At 40.6% G+C, this 23,840-nt stretch overlaps 1 protein-coding gene across 10 annotated transcripts in view; it reads left to right on the plus strand.

The window, feature by feature from the left end:
• Positions 1-23,840, plus strand: part of LOC132695322 (E3 ubiquitin-protein ligase RNF113A) — a 506,126-nt gene that overhangs the window by 453,263 nt on the left and 29,023 nt on the right. The window lies entirely within an intron of this gene.

Below are 23,840 nucleotides of genomic sequence, written 5' to 3' on the forward strand. Positions count from 1 at the left end.
GTTAAGAAGAACCATTCTATTAAGTCAGGATGGTGTCCAATAAAAGCAATGAATGATTGGAAAATGGACCGTTTTAATGCTGTTCAGTAAAACCATCGTGAATGTTCTTAATTATGCAATTCCATCCTTCCTGTGTAATTGGCTCATTTGATTTTTTTTTTCCTCTCATGGTATAGAATAATCTGAGTTGGGGGTCAGAGTCTTGTAATGTTGTTATGTTTTACTAATATTTGAAGATGATGAGGCAAAATATGTGAGAGTGTAAAATTATTTGGACCCCCCCCCCCCACCCCCCAGACAACCAACGAACAAGCATAAAGGCTCATAGGACTGACAGGAATGGAAAACATAATTGTACCCTTCAGAGGCATCTAACCTCCATTTGCAAATACAGAGCACTCCATTTTTATTTTTTTTTTTTTTATTTTTTTTTTTTTTTATTTTTTTTTTTTCAACGTTTTTTATTTATTTTTGGGACAGAGAGAGACAGAGCATGAACGGGGGAGGGGCAGAGAGAGGGAGACACACAGAATTGGAAACAGGCTCCAGGCTCCGAGCCATCAGCCCAGAGCCTGACGCGGGGCTCGAACTCACAGACCGTGAGATCGTGACCTGGCTGAAGTCGGACGCTTAACCGACTGCGCCACCCAGGCGCCCCACCATTTTTAAAAACTCTATTCCTTTGGTTTTGAATAGTTAATATAATCCCATGACTCAAAATTCAAGAGGCACAAAAGGGTATATTGTGAGGTATCTTCCTCCTTGGCATCCGAAGCAACTAATGTTATCAGGTGTGCATGATGCTCTCAGAGATATCTAATGCATATTCAAACACTTTTGTGTAAATTTTCATTTGTGTTTCTCTTATGTGTACACACAGTAGCATTATCTACTAGGATTTTATATTTGAGCACTCAGTCGGGTACTGGGGATACAGTAACGAGCAAAGCCAAGTCCTTTAGGGAAGCTTACATTTTTGTGGTGGAAAGCAGGCAAAAAGCAATGACCAAGATAGTTTCAGATTGTGAGTGTTTGACGTTGACCAACAAAGGGGGTGCTGGCTAATTGAGACTAGGTGGTCATTAAAGGCTCACCAAGAGGTAAGAATTAAAAAAAAAAGAAATCACTTTAAAAAAAGTTGTTTTTACATTTATTTATTTTTGATAGAGAAAGACAGAGCATAAGTGGGGGAGGGGCAGAGAGAGAAGGAGACACAGAATCCAAAGCAGGCTCCAGTCTCCGAGCTGTCAGCACAGAGCCCAACGTGGGGCTCGAACTCACAAACCGCGAGATCATGACCTGAGCCGAAGTCTGACGCTTAACCAACTGAGCCACCCAGAAGCCCCAAAAAGAAATCACTTTTTAACTTTTGCATTAATCTGGCTAAACATTAAGTTAAACCCAACAATGTGCCCCTAGATAGCCCCACAAAACACATATATGGAGACCTGGGATTTGACAGACAATTCACGTTTAAACATACCCTTCAAGGTAGTGTGGTGACCCCAAATTTCAAATGCACGCATGCTCATCACTGCCTGATGACTCTTGATACCACTGTGCTCTTTTAATCTTGCATGACAAAAACTACAGACAGGAGAGGCCCTAAGAAATTCACTCCCAGATAAAATATTTCATGGAATGTCTACCAAGAGGCTGGGACCATAACACTGACAGCTGCTTCTCATCTGTACTCACTGTTCCGACCATATTTTAGCCAGTCTACAAAACCCGCAATTAGATAGGGAGGTTAGACTCTTCTCTTATTGTGGTCAGCGTGCCAAGAAAATTGAAATGGAAGGAGAGGACAGATTGCTAAAATAAGAATTCTGAAGGACACTTGGCATGACAGTGAGACCAGTAGAAATTCATAGACCAATCGTTTAAACTGAATATCTGGATAAAAAAGTAAAAAAAAGAATCAGTGCATATTTAGACGTTCTCAAAAATCTTAACTTTTGTCATCAGATATCTTGGATACTATCTATAACTGGATACTGGGTTAATTGTTTCAGTTCTCATCCAGATGTGCAGTATAATGTAGAAGTATCCCAAGATAGCTACTCATAATTCTCCTCCAGGTGTGTGAAAACATCTATTTCCATTTCTCTACAATAATTGAGGACTTTTCTGGTTAGTCTAGATGTGTTGGTGGCTTCTAAGAGTGACAAAATACATACCAATTGAGGTTTGGATTTATGCCAAATACAGAAACTCCTGAAAGTGACTCATTATTTGACAGCACAGAAATTACTTTAGATCTCTGTTGAAATTCTGTTCTCATTATGGGCGTCAATTATCATCGTATTGTAAAATAGACGCAAAAGGGGGAGGAGAGTGGGTAAAATCTGAGGCAGCTCCTCCCTCTTGGCCCCCACTACGTGACACGTGCAGAAGGTTGCCATTTTTTATGGACCCTCACAGCAACTTACATATTTATATTTCTCCAAGGAATGAAGGAAAAAGTCTCTTCCCTCCCAACCCAGGTCTTAGTCCATTTGGGCTACTGTAACAAAACAACACAAACTGAATAGCTTATAAACCGTAGAAACTTATTCTCACAATTCCAGAAGCTTGGAAGTCTAAGATCATGGTGCCAACAGATTCGGTGCCTAGTGAGGGCCCACTTTCAGGTTCACAGATGGCTTTTTCTTGTTGTGTTTTCATGTGGTGGGAAGGGGCGAGGGACCTCTCTGGTACGGTATTAGGAGGTGCTTGAATCACGAGCATGAAATTATACTGCTTTTAGACTTTTCTCAGTTGATTCCACCTCAGTTGGGCCCTTTCAGGTAAAAGAAAGTGGAATTTTATTTCATACTACTTTTATATCCACTATTAGATCCTACCCTCGCACATCTAAAGGGAGAGGGGCAGCTCAAACAGTTATGTAGATGGAGAAATGGAGACATCAATACATTAAATGTTTTGCCCAAGGCTGCCCAGAGTTGGAGGAATGAAAGTCACCCTGCAGTCCCTGACATTAACTTAGAGTTCCTTCCACAGGATCAGATGGTCTTCTGGGAGCTGGGCCAGGAAAATGAGCCCCTAGAGAATTTGAAATTCCCCGAAGGTGTGATGCAACGCCTGCAGATTCCATCCAATGGCACAATTCCAATTCTCTGTAAAAGAGGCAACGAACACGGAAAACTTTGCGTGTTAGTCACTTCCCTCTTTCCCTACTGCTTCTCAAGAGAAGGCAATCTTCTCTCTTCAGGCCCCCTTCCTCTGTCAGGGTCTAGGATGGTGTCCGGTTGCCAGGAATGGCACTGGAGCTGACTTTGTGCTTGTGTTTCTCCATGAAGTGCTCTGGGTTATTGGCATCTGTGGACACATTCTATTTCCCCAGTGCAGCAACAGCAGGTTCTTCTCCCCGCCCCCACCCAGTGGAGCTGGCCCACAACCAATTCCAAAATTAACATTTGTTTGCCAAACATGCACAGCTGTAATCAGCCTGCTGGTGGTGTGCTGCATAGCCTGCCACCTGCTAGCTCCTTTTCCAGAGAAAAAGAGGGAGGGGAGAAGCTAAGAACACAGTTCAGGCAATGATTTAGAATCTCTCTCCATCTTTGCTACCTTCTGCCAAACTCTGGCTCCTCCCCAAAGAGCACTGCAGATTTGCTTATGGTTTTGATGGCAGTTGGGGCAGAGATACTGCTTTATGTTTTCCAAATGGCAGAAAGCAACAAACTGGTTTCTTCTCAAAGGTTAAGGGTCTTTATTTTTTGGCTAGGGGGAGGGAGTTGTTTATAGAAGACTGGGTCAAACCATCCCTGTTATGACAGTTATCTAGGCAAGAGAGGAACAGACCCAGTCTCGTGCAGGATGATAAATGTTAGATGAGAAATGAACCATCCCATAGTTTTGCTGCTTGGAGGTGGAAGAAGGGGAAGACTGCTGGTGGTTGAAATGTGACAGAACACAAAAATCCAAAGAAACTTCTGGAAAGTTTTGTTATAACTTTACCAGTATTTTTTCACTTGCCTGCAGCCATTTCCTGTTATCTTCTAATTCATTGTTTTCTAAGAGAAATTTCATAAAAGAAACGCTTTTTTAATAGCTCGACTGAAGCTAGTGTGATGAAAACAATAACAATTCTTGTTTGAAAGGGGTTCTGTCTCTGTGTCTAGGATAAGCAGGGGGATAAGATAACATAATGTGCAGCAGCCACTGCTCATTAGTGCCAGGGCCAAGTGAAGTTTGAAGGTCCAGAGTTTCAAAAGCATCACACCGAGTTTTAAACCCAAAAGGCTTGCTTCAGTGGGATCCTTCTGGAGTAGAATCTTCGTCTAGTTGTAGGGGCCACTTCTGGCCATCCACCAGGTGTTTGCATCTTCTTGAAGCTTACAGCATCCATTTGACTTCTTTTTTTCTGTCTTCAGGTGCTGCCTTTCTTCTTCACTATTCTCTTCAGGTTCTAGAGTGTCCATGTTTTGCTTTGTTCAGTAGGTAATTATTGTGGGTGGGGGGAAATGGAAAAAGCCAAGAGGATGATGGAGAGATAAAAATCTGGGCAGAAATATGGATTTTTAAAAACAATCCCTAATATTTTATGACATGAAGGAAGAATAAAGACTATTCTTAAAACCCTCAAATTTTAGGGGCACGTGGGTGGCTCAGTTGGTTGAACGTCTGACTTTGGCCCAGGTCATGATCCCGCGCTGCTGTGTGTTCAAGCCCCGCGTGGGGCTCTGTGCTAAGGGCTCAGAGCCTGGAGCCTGCTTCAGATTCCGTGTCTCCCTCTCTCTCTGCCCCTCCCCTCTCCATCTCCCTCCCTCTCTCTCTCTCTCTCCTAAAAACAAATAAACATTAAAAAAATTTTTTTAAACCCTCAAATTTTGATATTTTGAAGCCACCTCTTCCAAACTGATAGTAGAGTCTCAGTCTTTTTCAGCTGGACATGGAAAGAGGAATGCATTAGGAGTAGGAATACAGAAATCCGTATAGCAACCTGGCCAATCTTACTGTTTCATTGAGTCCTTCGTGTTTTGAGGAATCTCTTCATAAATTGACAGCCACTGGTTAAATGACTAAAAGGAGAGGATAAATATCTAGTCTCTTTGAGTCAGCTAGATATACACTGTAGCAGACTAATTAGGTGAAGTTGCCTTCCAGAATGTATGACATGCTAATGGGACTTTCTCTCTACAGCATAGTTCAAGACTCTTCTAGAGCTCTATTTCTTAAGTCCCTCGTTTAGTCTTGCAGGTGCTCTGTTGACTTCAACTTAACTTCCCAGGTTGATTTTTGACTAACACTCCAGGCATTCACATTCCTCATTCATAAGGCATGACTTGTCGTTTCCAAACTACATCCTGGGTTCTCTTGCCCAAATGTCTGTCTGCCCACCATTTCCCCTTTGTCTGGGAAAGCTATAAAAATTCTGTTCCACTGAAATGGTTTTTTTTTTTTAATTGAGATGTAATTGATAACGTTGTAGTCATTTTAGGCATACAACATAATGTCATTTACATACATATAGCAAATCTTTAATTTGTGAAACAGTCTATAATCCTTTCAGATTGACATAATCCCTTGTTTTTGGTGCCACAAGCCTTTCATGGCACTTACGCTATCCTGGCATATTAGGCTTTAGCTAGTGATGCGGATGATTGTCTTCTGCTTAAGCAGGTGGCTCCCTGTGGAAGCAGGTTCCACAGTAGCCTTGCTCACTCTTGTTCCTTCCTCACTCTTCCTGCCATAGGGCATGCTGTATACACTCCATACAGATTTGTTAAATTGAATTGAATGTGATAAAAATATTGTTAATGATCCTGTAGGGATGTTAAAAGAGCGTAACATGCCCATCCCCCCCATCCACCTCCCCTAATTTATTAAAAAAAAAAAAAAGAGCATCACGCAGAAATATACTGCAAGGAGCATGGGAAGATTAAAAATGAGGACAAGGGCACCTGGGTGGCTCAGTCGGTTGGGTGTCCGACTTCAGCTCAGGCCATGATCTCACGGTCTGTGGGTTCAAGCCCCACATTGGGCTCTGTGCTGATAGCTCAGAGCCTGGAGCCTGCTTCTGATTCTGTCTCTCTCTCTCTCTCTCTCTGCTGCTCCCCCACTCACGCTGTGTCTCTCTCTCAAAAATAAACATTAAAATAAATAAATAAATAAACAAACAAACAAATAAATAAATAAAAATAAGGACATTGGAGGACTCAAGACACACAGAAGTTAACTCTCCCGAGAGAGAAAAAATAAAGGAGAAACCAAAAAGAGGAAAAAATTATAAGCTTTTTGAAAACATAAAGTGAGTTTCTCTCTAGCCTTCCAATAGACTTGGAAATGGTTTTTTAGGGGGAATCATGGGCTGGACTATCTGGATGAGAGGACCCACATTGTCCTCCATGATAAGAGAATGTTCCATAGGACCAGAGGAAGACATAAGCACCCAGGATACCAGCTGGTGATGGTGGAGTAGCCAATCATAGAAAGGATCCAAGAAGCCACCTTTAGCAGATTTCTCATGGGAGGGAATTGCAAAACATATATTGAGACATAAAGCAGCATGCCCCAGGCTTTTCAAGTATCTTAGGTAAGTGTTTTTATACACTGAGTTAGGCCAGGAATTTTTAGGAATTGGCTATACACTATACATAGTATTATATCCAATATTGAATTTATATTATTAATATTAATAATTATTGCAATGTTATATACAGCATATATAAATATTTATGGAGCCACAAAAGCACTGATAGAAACAGTGAAAAACATGGACACCATTTATTTCTTACCTCCTTCTCCACAGAACTCAGCTGGTTGCATTTGTCATATAGTATTTTCATTTAATCAAACTTATTATAAATTTATGGTAAGAGAACTGTATTTCAGATATTCCCAGGAGTGTCAGGAAAGAAAATATGCCACTAACCAGCTTTCTATAAAATTAATCACCTGGGGGGGCGCCTGGGTGGCGCAGTCGGTTAAGCGTCCGACTTCAGCCAGGTCACGATCTCGCGGTCCGTGAGTTCGAGCCCCGCGTCAGGCTCTGGGCTGATGGCTCGGAGCCTGGAGCCTGTTTCCGATTCTGTGTCTCCCTCTCTCTCTGACCCTCCCCCGTTCATGCTCTGTCTCTCTCTGTCCCAAAAATAAATAAAAAACGTTGAAAAAAAAAAAATTAAAAAAAAAAAAAATTAATCACCTGGGAAAATTAATGAAATTGTGCTTGAATATAGGTGTTACATGTAAAAAAGATAATGTATTCTGCTCCTTTCTTTGAAAATTAGGTGTATATTTTTATGTCTTTCTAAGCACAGTTGAGAGTGGGAGGGAGTGTTCTACCACCAAAGTTAAGTGGCTTCAAAAGTCTCCAATTAAAAAAAAAAGTCTCCAACTATGGGGTTTGCGGTAGGGCACCAAGTTCTTTACTTAGTCCTGGGTATCCTCTGTTCAGAGCCTGAGGGAGAAAGACAAACCATGGCTGTCTGTTTTCCAAACTGTGATTTATTTCTTCATCTAACAGGGTCCCAGCTCAGTACCTGGCATACAGTAGGTGCTCAATAAATATTGGCTGTATTCATGAGTAAGTGGCAGCCATTTTAATTAAGAAAGCAGAAATGTGAAGTTTATAAATGTCCACAGTTGTTGGGTTGGTTATAGGTTTGCTAGCCTCAGGAGAGAAAGCCATAGGTCTTTAGCAATTAAATACTATGGGAAAGAGAAATTTCTGCTCTTTGCATTTATATTTTAGAGCTGCTGCTCAAAGTGAGCCAAAGATAGGACATCACAGGAGCATTCAGTATTATATGATCAAAAACGGAGGAGATCCCCAACTTTTGCATTCAGAGTGCTTTTAAGGAGAGTTTACTGGAGTAAAGGAGAGGTTTCTACTCTGGAACAGAATCCATGCTGTTGGGCAGGACTGAAGGCTTATTTGCTGGACTCCTGGATCTTCTGGAAAAATCTCTTTCCCTAGATTACCTGAAACTTTCCAAGGCTTCTAATATTTCCATCTTCAGTCACTCACACTTCAGCCCAACCAGTGGCATAAGAGAAAGACAAAATTTGAAAAATATTATGTGGATATTTTAAACCACAACCTCACCTAATTGAATAATTCTGGCAGAACTGTGTTTTTACATGCATGATCAAGACAAATCCCATTTCCGATGTGGCTGCAGATACTGACCCTGTACAGGTTTCCGGAAGCCTAGAGAATGGAGGAAGGGAAGGCCTTGTGTAAAAGTAGAAAAATGCTTGTGAGCAGAGAGCTCAGGATTACAGGAGTATCTTTTCAATGGAAACACCAGAATTCAAGGCATGTAACTTTGCAGCTTCATTATTCAGCAATATATATATATATATATATATATACACACACACTTAAAATGCTTGTCTTCTTAGGATGTGCTCTCTGCTTTCGATGCATTTTGTAGATAAGTAACATTGAAAAGAAAATGCCAATTTCTTTGTACATAGCAAGTATTTTCCAGGTGGATCTTCATGCTTCTCAAGCCTTCCTGCACCAGACCGTCTAAGCATTTCTCCCTTTCATTCCACCTGCCACCAGGATAGGATTAGTTCAACATATACGTTTTAGTTTCTACAGTGTGTTAGATAGCAATCCAGGTGTGACAGACACAAAAATGCATAAAACAGCTCCTGCCCACTGGTGACTTCCAGTCTAATGGGGAAGACAGCTGTATCTTAGATGACTTCAGCATACAAAGCACTAAGATAGAGGTATGAACCTAGGGTGCTTTCTTTGGTACGCAGCTACAAACATTTGCCTACAGGTGGGTGGTATTACATGCTTTCTTGTATGTCTTTCTTTTCTCTCTGATTGTTTTCAGACTCCTTGAAGGCAGTGCCCATGTTGCTACTTCCCTACTTCCCTCATAGGTGACATTCTCAGTAAACACTGATCTAAATGACCCTAGATCCATAGTTGACAATGCAGTCACTTTCTTGTTGACTTTTTGTACAATTTTTACAGTTTAGACTCTAGAGTCACTAGGAGAGAGGAAAGGAGACCCCCAAACTCAGATAGTTAGGGAATTCATTGTCTAGAATTATAGTTGTACCTTCTCTGAAAGACCAGACTAATCTTTCGAGCTCTGTGGAGCCTTAATTTAGAGGTACTATTGACTATTCATTACCACGAGGTTGCTCAAGTGGCAAAGAGCATGTGTGGTGTTTAATGTGATCTTAAACATTACTATCTACGGTAAATCAGGAAGGGGGCACAAGCGTTAGAGTTGCTGTTTAATGATGTATGAAAAAGCTGCCTGGTAAAGTGCACCATTAAGAAAAGCTGAAACCAGCGCCGAACAACGACCTGATGATATATTGAGACCTCGTGACCAAGGCCAGGTCTCCTAACTTGGAAAGTGATAAGCGTCATGTGCCCTTGCAGAATAATGAAACTAAGCTCCGGCATGGGCTCATGTAGCATCTTCCTACCCAACCCGGTCATGGCTTATTTTTAAATCTCCTTTCCTGTGGATCCACAAACAGACCCACAAACTTAGAAAATAAGCAAAAATGCTAGTCAACAAAAGTAATCTGTGTTAGTTAGAATGGCATATGGTAAGCCAATCTTGGATCCTTCAAAGAAATGCCCAAAGCAAAATTACTATTACTATTAGTTTTCTACTTTTACAAACACAAGCTAGTGATTATAATGGTTACCCTTGGTTTAAAAGGCTTAGTGCCAATATGAGACCGCAAACTTACTTGTGTAGTTCTAATTGGTGGCTTGTTAAGAAGTTGTAGGTTTAGAAATGACAATTGATTTTATGTCCTCCCAGGAAGATTTTATTGGTTTAAAAAAAACTGTTTAAGAATTGTAAAGTCTGTATAAAGAACTTACCAAACTCCACACCCAAAAAACAAATAATCCAGTGAGGAAATGGGCAGAAGACATGAATAGACACTTTTCTAAAGAAGACATCCAGATGGCCAACAGGCACATGAAAAGATGCTCAACGTCACTCCTCATCAGGGAAATACAAATCAAAACCACACTGAGATACCACCTCACGCTGGTCAGAGTGGCTAAAATGAACAAATCAGGAGACTATAGATGCTGGAGAGGATGTGGAGAACGGGAACCCTCTTGCACTGTTGGTGGGAATGCAAACTGGTGCAGCCACTCTGGAAAACAGTGTGGAGGTTCCTCAAAAAATTAAAAATAGATCTATCCTATGACCCAGCAATAGCACTGCTAGGAATTTACCCAAGGTATATAGGGCTGCTGATGCATAGGGGCACTTGTACCCCAATGTTTATAACAGCACTTTCAACAATAGCCAAATTATGGAAAGAGCTTAAATGTCCATCAACTGACAAATGGATAAAGATGTGATTTATGTATACAATGGAATACTACTTGGCAATGGGAAAGAATGAAATCTGGCCATTTGTAGCAATGTGGATGGAACTGGAGAGTATTACGCTAAGTGAAATAAGTCAGGCAGAGAAAGACAAATACCATATGTTTTCACTCATATGTGGATCCTGAGAAACTTAACAGAAGATCAGGGGGAAGGAGAAGGGGAAAAAAAAGTTAGAGAGGGAAGGAGGCAAACCATAAGAGACTCTTAAATACTGACAATAAACTGAGGGTTGATTGCGGGGAGGCGGTAAATTGGGTGTTGGGCATTGAGGAGGGCACCTTTGGGATGAGCACTGGGTGTTGTATGGAAACCAATTTGACAATAAATTATTAAAAAAATAAATAAATAAAATGCAACTTTAAAGAGAAAAAAAAAGAATTGTAATTCTGCTTGCTTAGTGGAAAAAGAGTTTCAAGGTCCATTCCTCATAACTTCTATCTAATTGATCAAACCTACTGTCTGGTGAGTTCGTCTTACAGACTGCCAATAACGAGTATTTCCTGATATGGCTGGAGTGTAAGTCCCTGACAGAGTATTCTCCAGATCTCACATGGATATCTCTTAGACTCTTTCTGTTGCTTTGGGTAGACACAGCTAGTCAATTGAATTGAATTCAGTGAGGACCATGCTTCCCAATGCTGAAACACTTAGAACAGGGTTGGTGAGACAAGACATAACTACACGTAGAACTAAGATGTGGAAAGATGTGGTGAGAAAATAAATGCTTCCTTTTTTCTTTTTCTTTTTCCAAATGAATTATACTGATAAGAAATACACTAGTGTGGAAGGAAGGAGTTGGTCAGGGAAGTTGTAGGAGGTGAAATTGGCCCTGGCTCTGAAAGAGCCAACTTTTGAAGGAAGAGAAGGAAACAGGAGGTCATGCTAAGCAAGTGTAAGCCTGAGCAAGTGGGCAAAGGGAGAAGTGCTCCACATGGGCTCAGGAAACGGTACCCTACATAAACCCGGAGCAGAAGATATGAGCATGTTGTGGGATTGTTTATAACAGAGGAAGGCAAAGCTTAGCACAAGGTCATGATCACCTAATACATCAGGCTAAGGATTTAACATTTTACCCAAAGTCCAAGCTATTACCTATCACTAAAGTATTTCAAGATTTCATTGCCTGATAACAGTTGAAAATTTAAATTTTTTTACCCCAAAGGTTGAATACTGACCCCTATTTCAAATATTCCTCCACAAGGCAGATGGAACATTTAAATCTTTATGCTTTTTGTCACAGTGTATACCAAGTTTATTTATTTATTATTTGATTAGGCTGATTTTTAAATAGTCCTACCATATATTAAGTCTGGTCAGGTCTGTTGGCAGAGATGGAAATGTGTCTGAATTTTTTTGGAGTCTTGAGTACAAATCCCAAAAGGAGAGGTGTAGGATGCTATGGACTTTATTTTCTATATTTATTTTATATGGCAACTGTGTATCTACTAATAAGTGCGTCACTTAAAGTAAAACTCTGATTATAAAGGGTATCTGTAGAAAAGCAACTGTTTATGTTCTGGCAGAGCTGAAAAGCCTCCAAAGTATAGTGTCCATTGTGTATGGGACTCAAAAGCACAATTAACCAAATTCTTATTTTATTCTACACTTTAGTCATCTCCATGAGGATGTTTACTTTAAAGGAAAGGATATTTTATTTTACTGTTTAGTATCTAAATCGAGGCAAATTTTTGGAACTTGGTGTGTCGGAAGGTAGCTGATGGACATCGAAGAATATATAACATTAGGTAGTCGAAGGACTTGAGTTATTTCATCCTTAAAATTAAGTGGAAGTTTGTACCCTTGACTCGTGCAGAGGGAGTCCAGGCAGCCACACTTGAGAAACACACTTGAAGGAAGTGCTTACGCCCCATAAAGCTGGCAAATAGATTCAGCCTGTGCAGGTTCCCTGTGGTATTTGCCACCCATGTTAGCTATCTTTTATGTTCGTGGATCTTAAGTATCTGATGCTTGCTCCCTGTGCAGTAGTTATTTCAGGATTAAGACTATTTATGTATTTCCCTGGGATGCCAATGGAAGCTAAAAACAGTGGCTAGTTTGTACACTTGAAAATCCAAAACCATAAACCTGAAATCAGTATGTTTCCAACTTCACTTTTCTTGGCAAGTTCCCCTCTCTCCTTCCCCCTCCTTTACCTCCCTCCTCTTCACCTCTTTTCATTCCATTGTTTTCTCCTTTTATCCCTACCCTTTATGGATTCCACCTCAGTGAAGAGAGAGAACGAGCCCCATTTTTTCAATATTGAGGATCAATTGCTCACATTTTGATATAAATACCTCTGAAAGGTAAGATTGCAACTTGCTCTCTACCCGTAGGAACCTTCATATCAGGCAATTTTCACATTCCAAAGTTTGTCTCTTAATGTTTTCTTGCCCCCTGATTCCATCTAAGTCCATGGAAATCATAAATCCGCATAGTACTTAGACCTAAACTGTTTGACCTTTACTCTTTTCGATAAAATCCTTAGCCTTCTAAGTTCCTAAGCTACATTTGGATGCAGCTAACACAACCATAAAATCCTCAAGTTTCACTGAGCCTTTTTCCAGTGTTTTTGTATCTTCTGCCAATCTTTGGGAGGATGTGTTTTATAGCCTCCAGGTCAGCATGCATATTCCAGTGTTTTCTGGTTTCCAAATTGGCACAAAACTCAAGGAAAGCAAGAAAGCATTCAACAGCTACTTGTAAAATCTCTACTAGCTATGTTTCTCCTTAACCCAGCCGTTTATAGTGTTGATAAGGGTGGATTGTGGTCCACAGATGGTTCTCCAAACATAAAATCTTCACACTTTGAACCCTGCCTGTTGTTGCCATGTCATTTCTTGTGGCTCTATTGCAGACAGCACCCACACTTCACCGCAGGGAGACTTTTGAGAGGGTATTTTTCAGTGTTCTCCAGTACATGAGACCTCAGCTGTTGTCCAGCTTCCAGGAGCCCCAAAACACAGGCACATGTCATTTAGGGATAGTTCTGGCTCTTTTCCTACCCGTATTCTGCATAGTCTCCTTTTCAGGGACCCCTTTAATAAGTGAAATTAAATGTATGTGAGTGTTTTAAACATATTTCAGGAAGTGGTCTGTATGCTTTGTTCTATGTTTACATAGAAAAGACAGGTTTTAATCCTATTGTTTTGACTCAGTGTTCTATCAAGAAGGTCTAGGTTGGGGGTGGTGCCTGGGTGGCTCAGTAGGTTAAGTGTCCCACTCTTTTTTTTTTTTTAATGCTTTATTTATTTTTGAGAGGCATACACACAGGGAGAGTGGGGGAGGGGCAGAAAGAGGGAGACACAGAATCGGAAGCAGGCTCCAGGCTCCAAGCTGTCAGCACAGAGCCCAACACAGGCTCGAACTCACAAACCGTGAGGTCATGACCTTGAGCTGAAGTCAGACACTTAACCGACTGAGCCACCCAGGCGCCCCTAAGTGTCCCACTCTTGATTTCACCTCAGGTCATGATCTTACAGTTGGTTGTGAGATTGAGCCCCGAGTTAAGCTCCATGCTGGGTGTGGAGCCTGCTTAAGATTCTCTCTCTCTTTCTCTCTCTCTCTCTCCCTCTCCCAGATTGTGTATGCTCTCTCCCTCTCCAAAACAAAAAAAAAGAAAGAAAAAACAAGAAAAAACAAGAAAGTCTTGGAATTTTCTGTATTTGTATCTTATTTTTCTTTAAAAGAAAAAGAAAACATTTTCAGGCCCTGTGCTATGCTACATGCTTTCTTTGAGTCACCTAATTTATTTAATTATTTATTTAATTTATTTAATAAATTAATTTATTTAATTTATTTAATTCTCCTAATAATTTTATGGACATGGTATTCTTTTTTCCACATTATGAGTGAGGAAACAAAAACTCAGAAAGTTGTTCAAATTCACATGACTCACATTGGGTGCAGCAGAATTCCAGTCCTGCAGTTTGGTACAAAAATAAGTGAATAAACAAATAAATCATGCCCTTTCTACTATGCCATGCAGTCTCCCTACTGAATAATTTGCTTTTATACTTATTTCTTAATCTCTGAATTGGATGCTTTCCCCTTTTTCTTTCTAAGGAAGGAAGGAAAGATGGAAGGGTGGAAGGGAGAGAGGGAGGGAGGGAGGAAGAAAGCAGAAGAAAGTCTCTACTCTCTTGGCTTCTGACAGTCATGGAAAGCACTTAACATCAGAGATGGGTGAATGGTCAGGAAGGTGGTAGGACGTCACATAGTTTCTTCTGTGTCCTCACTCAAGGACACGGCAGGGTGAGGCAGGGCGAGGCCTTCCTGAAAGTGAAAAGATCTTGGGAGAAGCATTTCCTACCTGTAAATACAAGGTGATGTGAAAATTCAGGGGCACGAGTGTGGTCCATCTCAACTAATCAACAAACACTGAGAATCAAGGGAAGGGTTCTGGTTCTGATGCCCAGAGAAGGGTTGAACAGAAGCTGCAAAGGTGCTCTTCCAGTGTTCTGTATCCATGAGCCCTCTCCGCTGTCTCCTGCCCCCTGCCCTGCCTCTCCCTACTTCTCTGAATCCTTCAGTGAGGATTATCTCATTCGGTGTTCAAAAGAACCATATGATAGGTTCTCCTGTTATCACCATCTCATAGATGAGGAAACTTGGAGTTAGCAAGATAGGTAATTCACCCACAGTCTTGTGGTTTCTAAGCAGTAAGGCTGGATGGGAAGGAGTGACCGACTGTGAGAGGTGGTATCCTGGGACATGAGGCTTACTGGGACCGTTGTTTACTGTAGAATAAAAACTGGTCCTACCCAACTCCAAACTCTGTGCTTAACCTTTTTTATGGCACTGACCCAAAAGATTTCTCTTCTAATTTGAAGTTAGTGTTAAATTCAACTTATGCAAAATAAGGGGTGTCCAGTTCCAGTCCAGGTCTCTTCCTGCCATGGACAGGGCCTCACATTATCTCTATCCATTCTACATACACCATCTTAAGCAATCTCTCAATATCTGTACATTTATTAATTATATACACAAATAAGTTATATATAAGATAGATACAAAAAAATTAGCATTTTAAAAGATGAGATTAACTATGAAAGTTTTAATACCACCTTCTCCCTACCAGTAGATAATCGTATGAACATTCTTTGGTGTCTGCAAACAGTTGGGAGACACCAGGCTAACAATTGATTTTTGATCTGAGTTTTCTAGAATTGATTATACAGTGACACTTCAGGGATGGTACAGATGATCCTTTATTTACTTATTTGTTTCTTTGTTTCTTTATTTTTAAAGGTTTTTTTTTTTTTCATGTTTACGTATTTTGAGAGAGAGATAGCAAGAGAGAGTGTGTAAGTGGGGGAGAGGCAAAGAGAGAGAGGGAGAGAGAGAATCCTGAGAAGACTCTGTGCAGAGTCCCATGTGGGGCTCTATCTCATGAACTGTGAGATCATGACATGAGCTGAAATCAAAGAGTCAGATGCTCAACCAACTGAGCCACCCAGGTCACCCAGACAACTTAATTTAAATATTATGCCTTTTGAGCTGGCAGCAGTCTTTTTTTTTTTTAAGTTTATTTATCTATCTTGAGAGAGAGAGTGAGCATGAGAGGGGAGAGGCAAGGAGAGAGGGAGTGAGAGAATCCCAAGCAGGCTGTGCACTGTCAGCACAGAGCCAGATGCGGGGCTCGATTTCACAAACGATGGAATTATGACCTGAGCCAAGATCAAGAGTTGGGACACTTAACCAACTGAGCCACCCAAGTGCCCCAAGCCAGCAGCAGTCTTTTCTAGCCCCCAATTAATAATTTTTTGAAGCAACTCCACTGATCTAATTGATGGCCTTTATAATAAATTTAGTGTGGTTAGATTAGATGAGAGTAGGTTTTTACAATATATTTTTGAAAACAGGCTCTGCTGTTCAGAATATTTCAAATCCACTTCTCTGTTTACTGCATTTATTACATTCCATTCAGCTAGCTATCACTACAAAAATATCTGATGGGCTTTTTGCCTGAAACTGGGTTTGCCTTTTGGTGGGTGGGTGTCGAGCCAAAAGACACAACCAAGCCAAAGAAGAGGAAAAGGAAGGGTTTTACTTCCAACACGTAAAGGAGAACACTGGGGATATTTCCCAAAACGATGTCTCCTTGAACAACAAAACTGGGGAAGTTTTAAGCTAAGGGTTCATATATTCATGAACGGGCTTGCACAATAGGGAATTCAGCATGGAATTGAGGCAAAAGTCTGCTAAAGGTCCTGGTCGAGGTCACCAGGGCTTGCAAGGGTCAATATCATCACTTCTCTGGCATTAGTTGGTTTGGTATCTGAGTGCTCAAAGGGGTTGAGATCCTACAGAGGTAACTCAAGAATGTGCTTTGAGAAAATAGTGCTGATCAGGCATAGATCACAGAATGGCTGGGGGCCTAAAGTAACTTTTCTATGTCGTGAAAGCTGTGCCTTATCTTTCTTTTTCTGGGACCCCTAATTCTTTTTGTTTATAGGCTCAGCCATTGGCTAATAGCCAATAATTAACTTTAGTATTCCTCCAGAGATATGTGAATTTTAGACAATATTTCTTGAGGATTTTTAGGAATAACTATAGAAATCGCTAGAAGGGTGGGGTCAGATCAGTAGGAGAGAGATTTTTGAGACAATATCAAGACCTCACTTCCTGATCCTTCTGGGGCACCTACCTATTTATTGGTGAATTGGGCCAGGTTGAGGATACTTTGCAGGCCACCTCTTCTCAGTGAGATGAGTTTAAATCCTTGCTTAGTGCGTGCAGGAGAGATGGGTCAGTGTCTGAAGCCCTGAACTCAGGGTATAATCCCTGTTCTGCCACTTGTAAGCATTATGTATGAGGGCAAGTCGCTTCTGGACCTCAGTCTCAGCAGCAGGAAACTCTCTTTGACAATGTCACCTTGAGCTCCTCTGTAGTTCTAGGGTTTGTTCTTTTATTACCACAGAGTTGTTGCATGCTAGGGTCTGGGGGCAGAGTTGGAACCCGAGTTGTAACTCATGTTGTATACGCCCATGTGGGGGTTGTGCTGACTGACTCCACTTTAAACTTGGGTTTAATCTCACAAACAATTTCCTTTTTATTCAACGAATCCCTGATGCACGTGTGTCTCTACATAGGAATTTTTAAAGCCTTTCCCACGGGCAAGTTCTGGTCTGCCTGCCTAGCCCTGAATTAAATTAATAATTACCCATATATAATGATCTGTATATTAATCATAATGAATCATAAGATTGAAAAAAAATCCTTGAGAGGACTTGTATTTTCCTATGGATACTCTTGGTTCTGCATACAAGAGTCTCTGTGTCAAGTATGTGCTGTCTTCAGCTTCAGCTAAATACCCTCCCCCTCCTTCAAAGGTAGCACTTAGATGCCATAACCTTCATAAAACCTGCCAGGATTTACCTGATGACACCCAGTGTCTCCCCATGCATCATACCTCTTGAGCACAACCTTTTATCCCTTGGGTATCATTAATTTTAAATATTGCTGTTTTTCCCCTAATATCATGTGCCTTTGCTTTTTGGTCTGGATTTGCCCTCTTAACACATTCTCTCCCCTCTTACTTCTCCCAGACAAACAGGTATCTAGTGTCCCCCTAGTTTTAAAATATGAATTCCTTCTTAGGAATATTATTAAGGACATACTTAATGTATTTTTAAAAATGCATCGACATTGTATGTTTTTCCTTATAAATTGATAGTGCATTGCACTGAAGCCCCCTTTGGTGTTCTGCCTCTAAAAAGTCCCCCGTTTTGCCAAAATCTATCTACCTGATCCCCTCGGAACCATTGAGCATCGGACTACAACCCATTCTTAACCCCAAACTAGGAAATCCAAGGCTCTCTCCTGTACATAGGTCATTTGATGAGAGGACATTTGATGTGAGGTGAGGTTGGAGTGTAACTCCCACTAAGTGGGTATTTCGAAGATAAATAACAAAAGGGGTTACTGAGGTAATTGATGCAGCTCCAAGACTTGGCTAGAGAGGCCCTGAAGGAAAGCTGAGGACTGCCAGAGCTCCCTAAGATGATAATTAACTTAGGAATTGCAAGCTGTTGGAAGGACCTGCCTGAGGCCCTTCCTCTTTTGTACTCAAAGAAAGGGAAACCTGAGGAATGCTTCTGGAAGCTGGGGCAGGCATAATTCTCCTCTAGAACCTTCAAAGATCAAGCTGCTGCAAGACAGAGATTTCAGTTCTTTTAATTTATTCATCTTCAGAATTGGGCAGCCAGTGATGGAAACTGTGCCTTGTTATTCATTGTAGTCAAAGCAGGTACTTATTGTTTTAAGTGAACTCTACAGAAAAGTACAGGAAGACCGGCAAATCATGGTCTTTTTTCATCTGCTTTAAGCAACAGCATAGTGTAGACTAGTGTAGAACTGAGGCAGAAATTGCAGGGCCCGATGGGGACCAAATTTAAGATAGCTGCCATTTATTGAGTATCTACTATGTGCCAGGACTGTGAAAGCCCTCTAAGATATAATCATTCTGCAGTAAGACGGGGGCTATAATACCCTCTGAGAGTTGTTCTAAGGATGAAGGGACTTATTTCACACAGTATTTATCATCTTATCTTCCCTCATGATTGGCAGCAATTACTTTGCCCTTGTTTCATCCTCACAAAAAACTAGTGAGGTTAACAGGTGTCCAACTCAGGATATCATTTGTCTCCTCAACTTCAACTCAAGGCCTCATGCACAGAAAATAATAATAGTGCTACTGAATTCATAACACATCGTAATTTGCGTAATGCATTCATATATGCTGTCTTCTTTAATAATCAAATCCTACTTTTGAAATAAGAATTAGTCTCTCCATTTTAGAGATGAATATTTGAGGTGGAGAGCCCTCAAATGATTTATTTGTTCAAGGTCACATGATGAAGATGGACCTCAAACCCATCAAGACTCACTGGTGCCTTTAGATGGAAAAGGCAGTGTCCTTAAGGTTATCCATGTAATGGCACTAAATTAGCCTCCTGCTCCGAACTCAAAATACCATTCCCCTCACCTGACGTGGCCCTGCAATCCTGCCCACTAAGGTTACCCATTTGAGCTACAGCAGTGAGTTTCCAAACGGTCCTTGTAAAATAGGCAAACATTTCCCAGAGAGGGGTGGCATAATGAGCCAGTGCATCTCAAACGTTTCCGTGTAATGGAGTCACATATCACGTGTATGTGACTGTATTAGGTTCCGTGGCTATTGCAACAAATAACTGCAAACCTGGTAGCTTGCAAAATGAATTTGTTATCTCACAGTTCTGGAGGCCAGAAATTAGAAACCAGTATGAGTGAACTGAAATCAAAGCGCCAGCAGGGCCCTGTTTCCTCTGTGGTTGTAGGGAGAGTCCGTTCCTTCCCTCTTCCAACTTCTGGTGGCTGCCAGCATTCCTGGGCTGTGGGCCTAGCCGCATAATCCAGAGAAAACTCCTCCTCTCAAGATCCTTAATCACATCTGTTGCCTGTTAAAAAACAAAATTCAACCAAGTGAATTTGAAGGTCTAATTGGCTTTGTTAAGCGATTCACGAATCAGGCAGTATCCACCTAGCAAGTAGGGATGCTCCAAGGAGTTGTACAAAATGGAAGGTTTTTTATAGGTAGAAGGGTGGGCGAGGAAATTGTTAGCAAAAGAAAAGAAAGGATTGTTCTCGTTCTCAGTACCTAGATGCCCATTCTAAGGCTGGACCCTTCTCACTTCAAATGGCTGCTTAGTGCCTAGTTCCTGAGAGTGAACAGTAAATATTATAGGTTATAAGAAGTTCTCTCCCGAATGCCTGTGTCTATCTACCAACCTCCCCCATTTCTCTATTTCCAGAACTCTTTTCTCCCCATCCTTCAAGGCCTAACTATAATTCTTAATCATGAAGCCATTCCTGATCTCGATCGCTGAAAATAATCTCTTCCACCTTTTTCATAGTATCTTATGTGACTCTTTTATGTGACTGTTGGATGGCATCTATAACTTTTAAATAAATATTTAGTTATTCTGAGAGAAAGAGAGTGCACATGGAGGAGGGGCAGAGAGAGAGGGAGACAAAGAATTCCCACCAGCTCTGCACTGTCAGTGCAGAGCCCAACACAGGACTCGATCTCATGAACTGTAAGATCGTAACTTGAGCTGAATTTGAGACCCAGATGCTTAACCAACTGAGCCACCCAGGTGCCCCAACATGTATGACTCTCTAGCTTGCATCGTAGTAACTTACGTGTAATTTGTCTCTCTTCCTAAATTCTGAGCTCTCTGAGGTCGAACCAGTCTCTCACCAGGACCACCATGATAGCCTTCTAAGCTTTACCTTCACCCCTCCTCACCTGCAGTCACACAATCACAGTGAGCTCTATAAAATTAAAATCAGATTATATTATTCCCCTGATAAACGATTCTGATAGCTTCCTGTCACACTCAGAATAAAATCCAAACTCCTTCCTATGGCTTGCAAGACCCTGCAACAATTGCAAGTTCTCCCCAAACCTTCAACCAGCCAATGCTACCTTCAGTTACTCTCCCCCAAGTGCCCTGCCTATGTTGAATTAGAAGGTGCCCTGTCCTGGTAGACCATTATCAAAGGCACCCTTGCCCTGGGCTCTTGCAGCCTGTGCCAGAGCACACACCTTCCTGGGCAGGTACAGCCCAAGCTGGATCCTATCCCCAGTTGAGCCCTGCCTAATAAACACCTCTCTGCCGGCCATGACCTGAATTTTTCTAGTGTAAATAAATCCCTTGCTGTGATTCTAAAGATGGAATATACGCAAGTAGAAAAGCAACTGTAATCATGTGTGAAGGAGGAAGTTTATAAGGATGTTCATTACAGCATTATTTGGAATGGTAAAAATCTTCAAATGAGCTAACCACCTAAACAGTTATTAGTAAAAAAAAAAATACTGAATTATGTTAAGTCCAACTGCAGAAAACTAAGCAAATGTTAAAGAGTAATAAGACACTTACTGTCTAGGGCTGGAGGACTAGGGGGAAATGAGCGTGACTGCTGATGGTTATAGGGTTTCTTGAGGGTGGGGAACTTGTCATGATGGTTGCATAATTCTGCACATACAAAAGAGCAGTCAATTGTATGCTGTAAATGGCTGAATTGCATTATATTTGAATTATATCTCAATAACGCTGTTAAAAAGAATATGATAGAACTGTGTGATAACCCTGCAATTACTTTTTATTTTAAATAAAAACGAGTTATAGGACAATTTAAATATAGGGTATATTTTCAGCTTTAGAAAACAGGGTATGTGACTATACGCACATATGCAAATACATTAATGCATACACACGCACGTGCAGATTGATTAAAAGAGAGGATGGGGTGAAAATGCCGCCCTGGATGGTAAACTCTGGGTAGTTGGATTGGTGGAGAGATTGAAAGGGGATTTCATTTTTTATTCCTAACCAGTTAGGGATATGTCAGCTGCAAGTTCTTGAATACCTGACAAACTGAAAACAAACAGAGGTTAGTTTTCTCCTCCTAACAAGAAGGCTGGAGATCCATCGCTGCCTGACTTGATGTAGGGACCGGCATCTCTGAGATGACCTTGGCTTTCTCTTATGCCTGTGATGTGATGGCTGCTGAGTCACTTGATATCAAAGTCAAAAGTTCTTAGATTCTCCGGGTCCCTGACACATTTTTCCTTTTGCCTTATCACCAGAATTATGTCATATGGTCACTTCTAGTTGCCAGGGAAACTGAGAAAGTATTTTCTTCTTCCAGTATCAATAGTGGAAGTCATGGAGAGAGATGGGGGTAGGAATAAATGCTGGGTCGGCCAACCAGAAGTATCTACCCCAGTGTGCTCTAAGTATACCACAACTGGTATCCTTTGCATCTTTTCCAGAAGCCTTCATTTTTTTTTTTTGGTAGCTAAAATAACAGTAGTAATAATAAACTAAATCCCACCACCCAAAGGTAGGCATTATTACTATTTTGATGTCTATCTTTTCAAATTTCTCTTTATTTCTCTCTCTATATATGATATCTGTATATCTGTGAATATATATATATATGCAGAGGTATATATGTAATTTTATATAAATAGTATTATACCCTACTTATTATTTCCTAACCTTTTTCACTCAAAAAAAATCATGAGATCTCATGTCAATGCACATGGGTAAGAGACAGTATCCTTTTCATTGTTACATTACTATTTTATCGTTTTTACTGAACCAGTTCCCTGCTAACAAACATTCATGTTGTTTCAGATTCTTCCCTGTTGTAAACAATACCTTAGCAAACACCTCTGTCTGGGCAACATAGTACTAGTGTCTATCTCCCTGGGATATAGCGACATTATTATTGAAACTTAAAAAAGCACATCTACCATTGATATGAGATGCTTTAAGCGATCATAAATGAAATCAGGATTTCTCCTTTATTCTCTCTTCCTCACAATAATAAAGAACATTTGAAGGAGAGTATGCTAAAATATTTAAAAATATCAAAAACATTTCAAAAAATACCTTAAATATTGCCTGTAAGGGAAAAACTGAAACCATGAACTCACTTCTTTAGTTGTCTTAAAAAGGAGAATTTTCATGTTATTTATACTACAAAGGAAAGAGATGACATTAAGGTTTGACACAAATTGACAAAAGCCAGATGATGCAAACTGAACACTATCCCTCTACCCAAATTCAAGCTTTTTAAAGCCAAGATGGTTTTAACAGAAGAACTATGCTTCAGTCAATTAAATTATATCTTTAAAAGATAGAGTGGTGACTCCATAGGACCGTCAAAACCATATCTAGCATTATATTCTTCCATGGCAAAGACTCAAAACATTTTCATGAACACACTAAAGGAGGATAATGGAAGAGACCTTGCCTAGTTAATGGCTAGGGAGAGTAAGAAGATTCTGGCAAATTTGACCCACAGAACAATCCTGCAGCTGCAAAAGCAGATAAAAAGGAGACATAAAACAACTTTGCAAATAATCTGCCCAGACGTGTCTGCATTTTCCTGTTCACAAATACCCTAGAAGTGAGCAGAAGTAGGAGAGAAAAGACTGCCTGTAAAGAATCTGTCTATAGGCACATACCAACTACCATTAAGACGAACACACACCATTTGTTCTCCAAGTGAGTCATTCTGAATGAGTCATTCATTATTTGAATTTGCTCTTATCCAATGCTATTGTCTATTGACCAATCTTTGCTAGTTGCCTTCTTAAATCTATATTATTTGTAAGGGACCTACCCAGATTTATAATAGGTTCCTCTTCAAAAGCTTCACCACCTTCCATTGCTTTTGTTCTTAACCCCTACTGACCCCACCTCCACTCCCCACCACTACCTGCACTCAGAATTGAAAACCACAAGACCCTCTCTAGGATCCTGCCAAGATGGCAGATTGAAGAGTAGTAGAAGAGCCCTATTATCAGACATGATAAAACCAGTTGTTAATTAATTAATCCAAAGTTAGTTCAAGTGGTGAATGATTTGAAATAATATTATACTTAAACATTTATCTTAATGTACATTTACTTCATGTGTGTGCTGATGCAAGAGGGAG

The sequence above is a fragment of the Panthera onca genome, chromosome A3 (assembly GCF_046562875.1).
Source record: "Panthera onca isolate mPanOnc1 chromosome A3, mPanOnc1 haplotype 2, whole genome shotgun sequence".
Lineage (NCBI taxonomy): Eukaryota > Metazoa > Chordata > Mammalia > Carnivora > Felidae > Panthera > Panthera onca.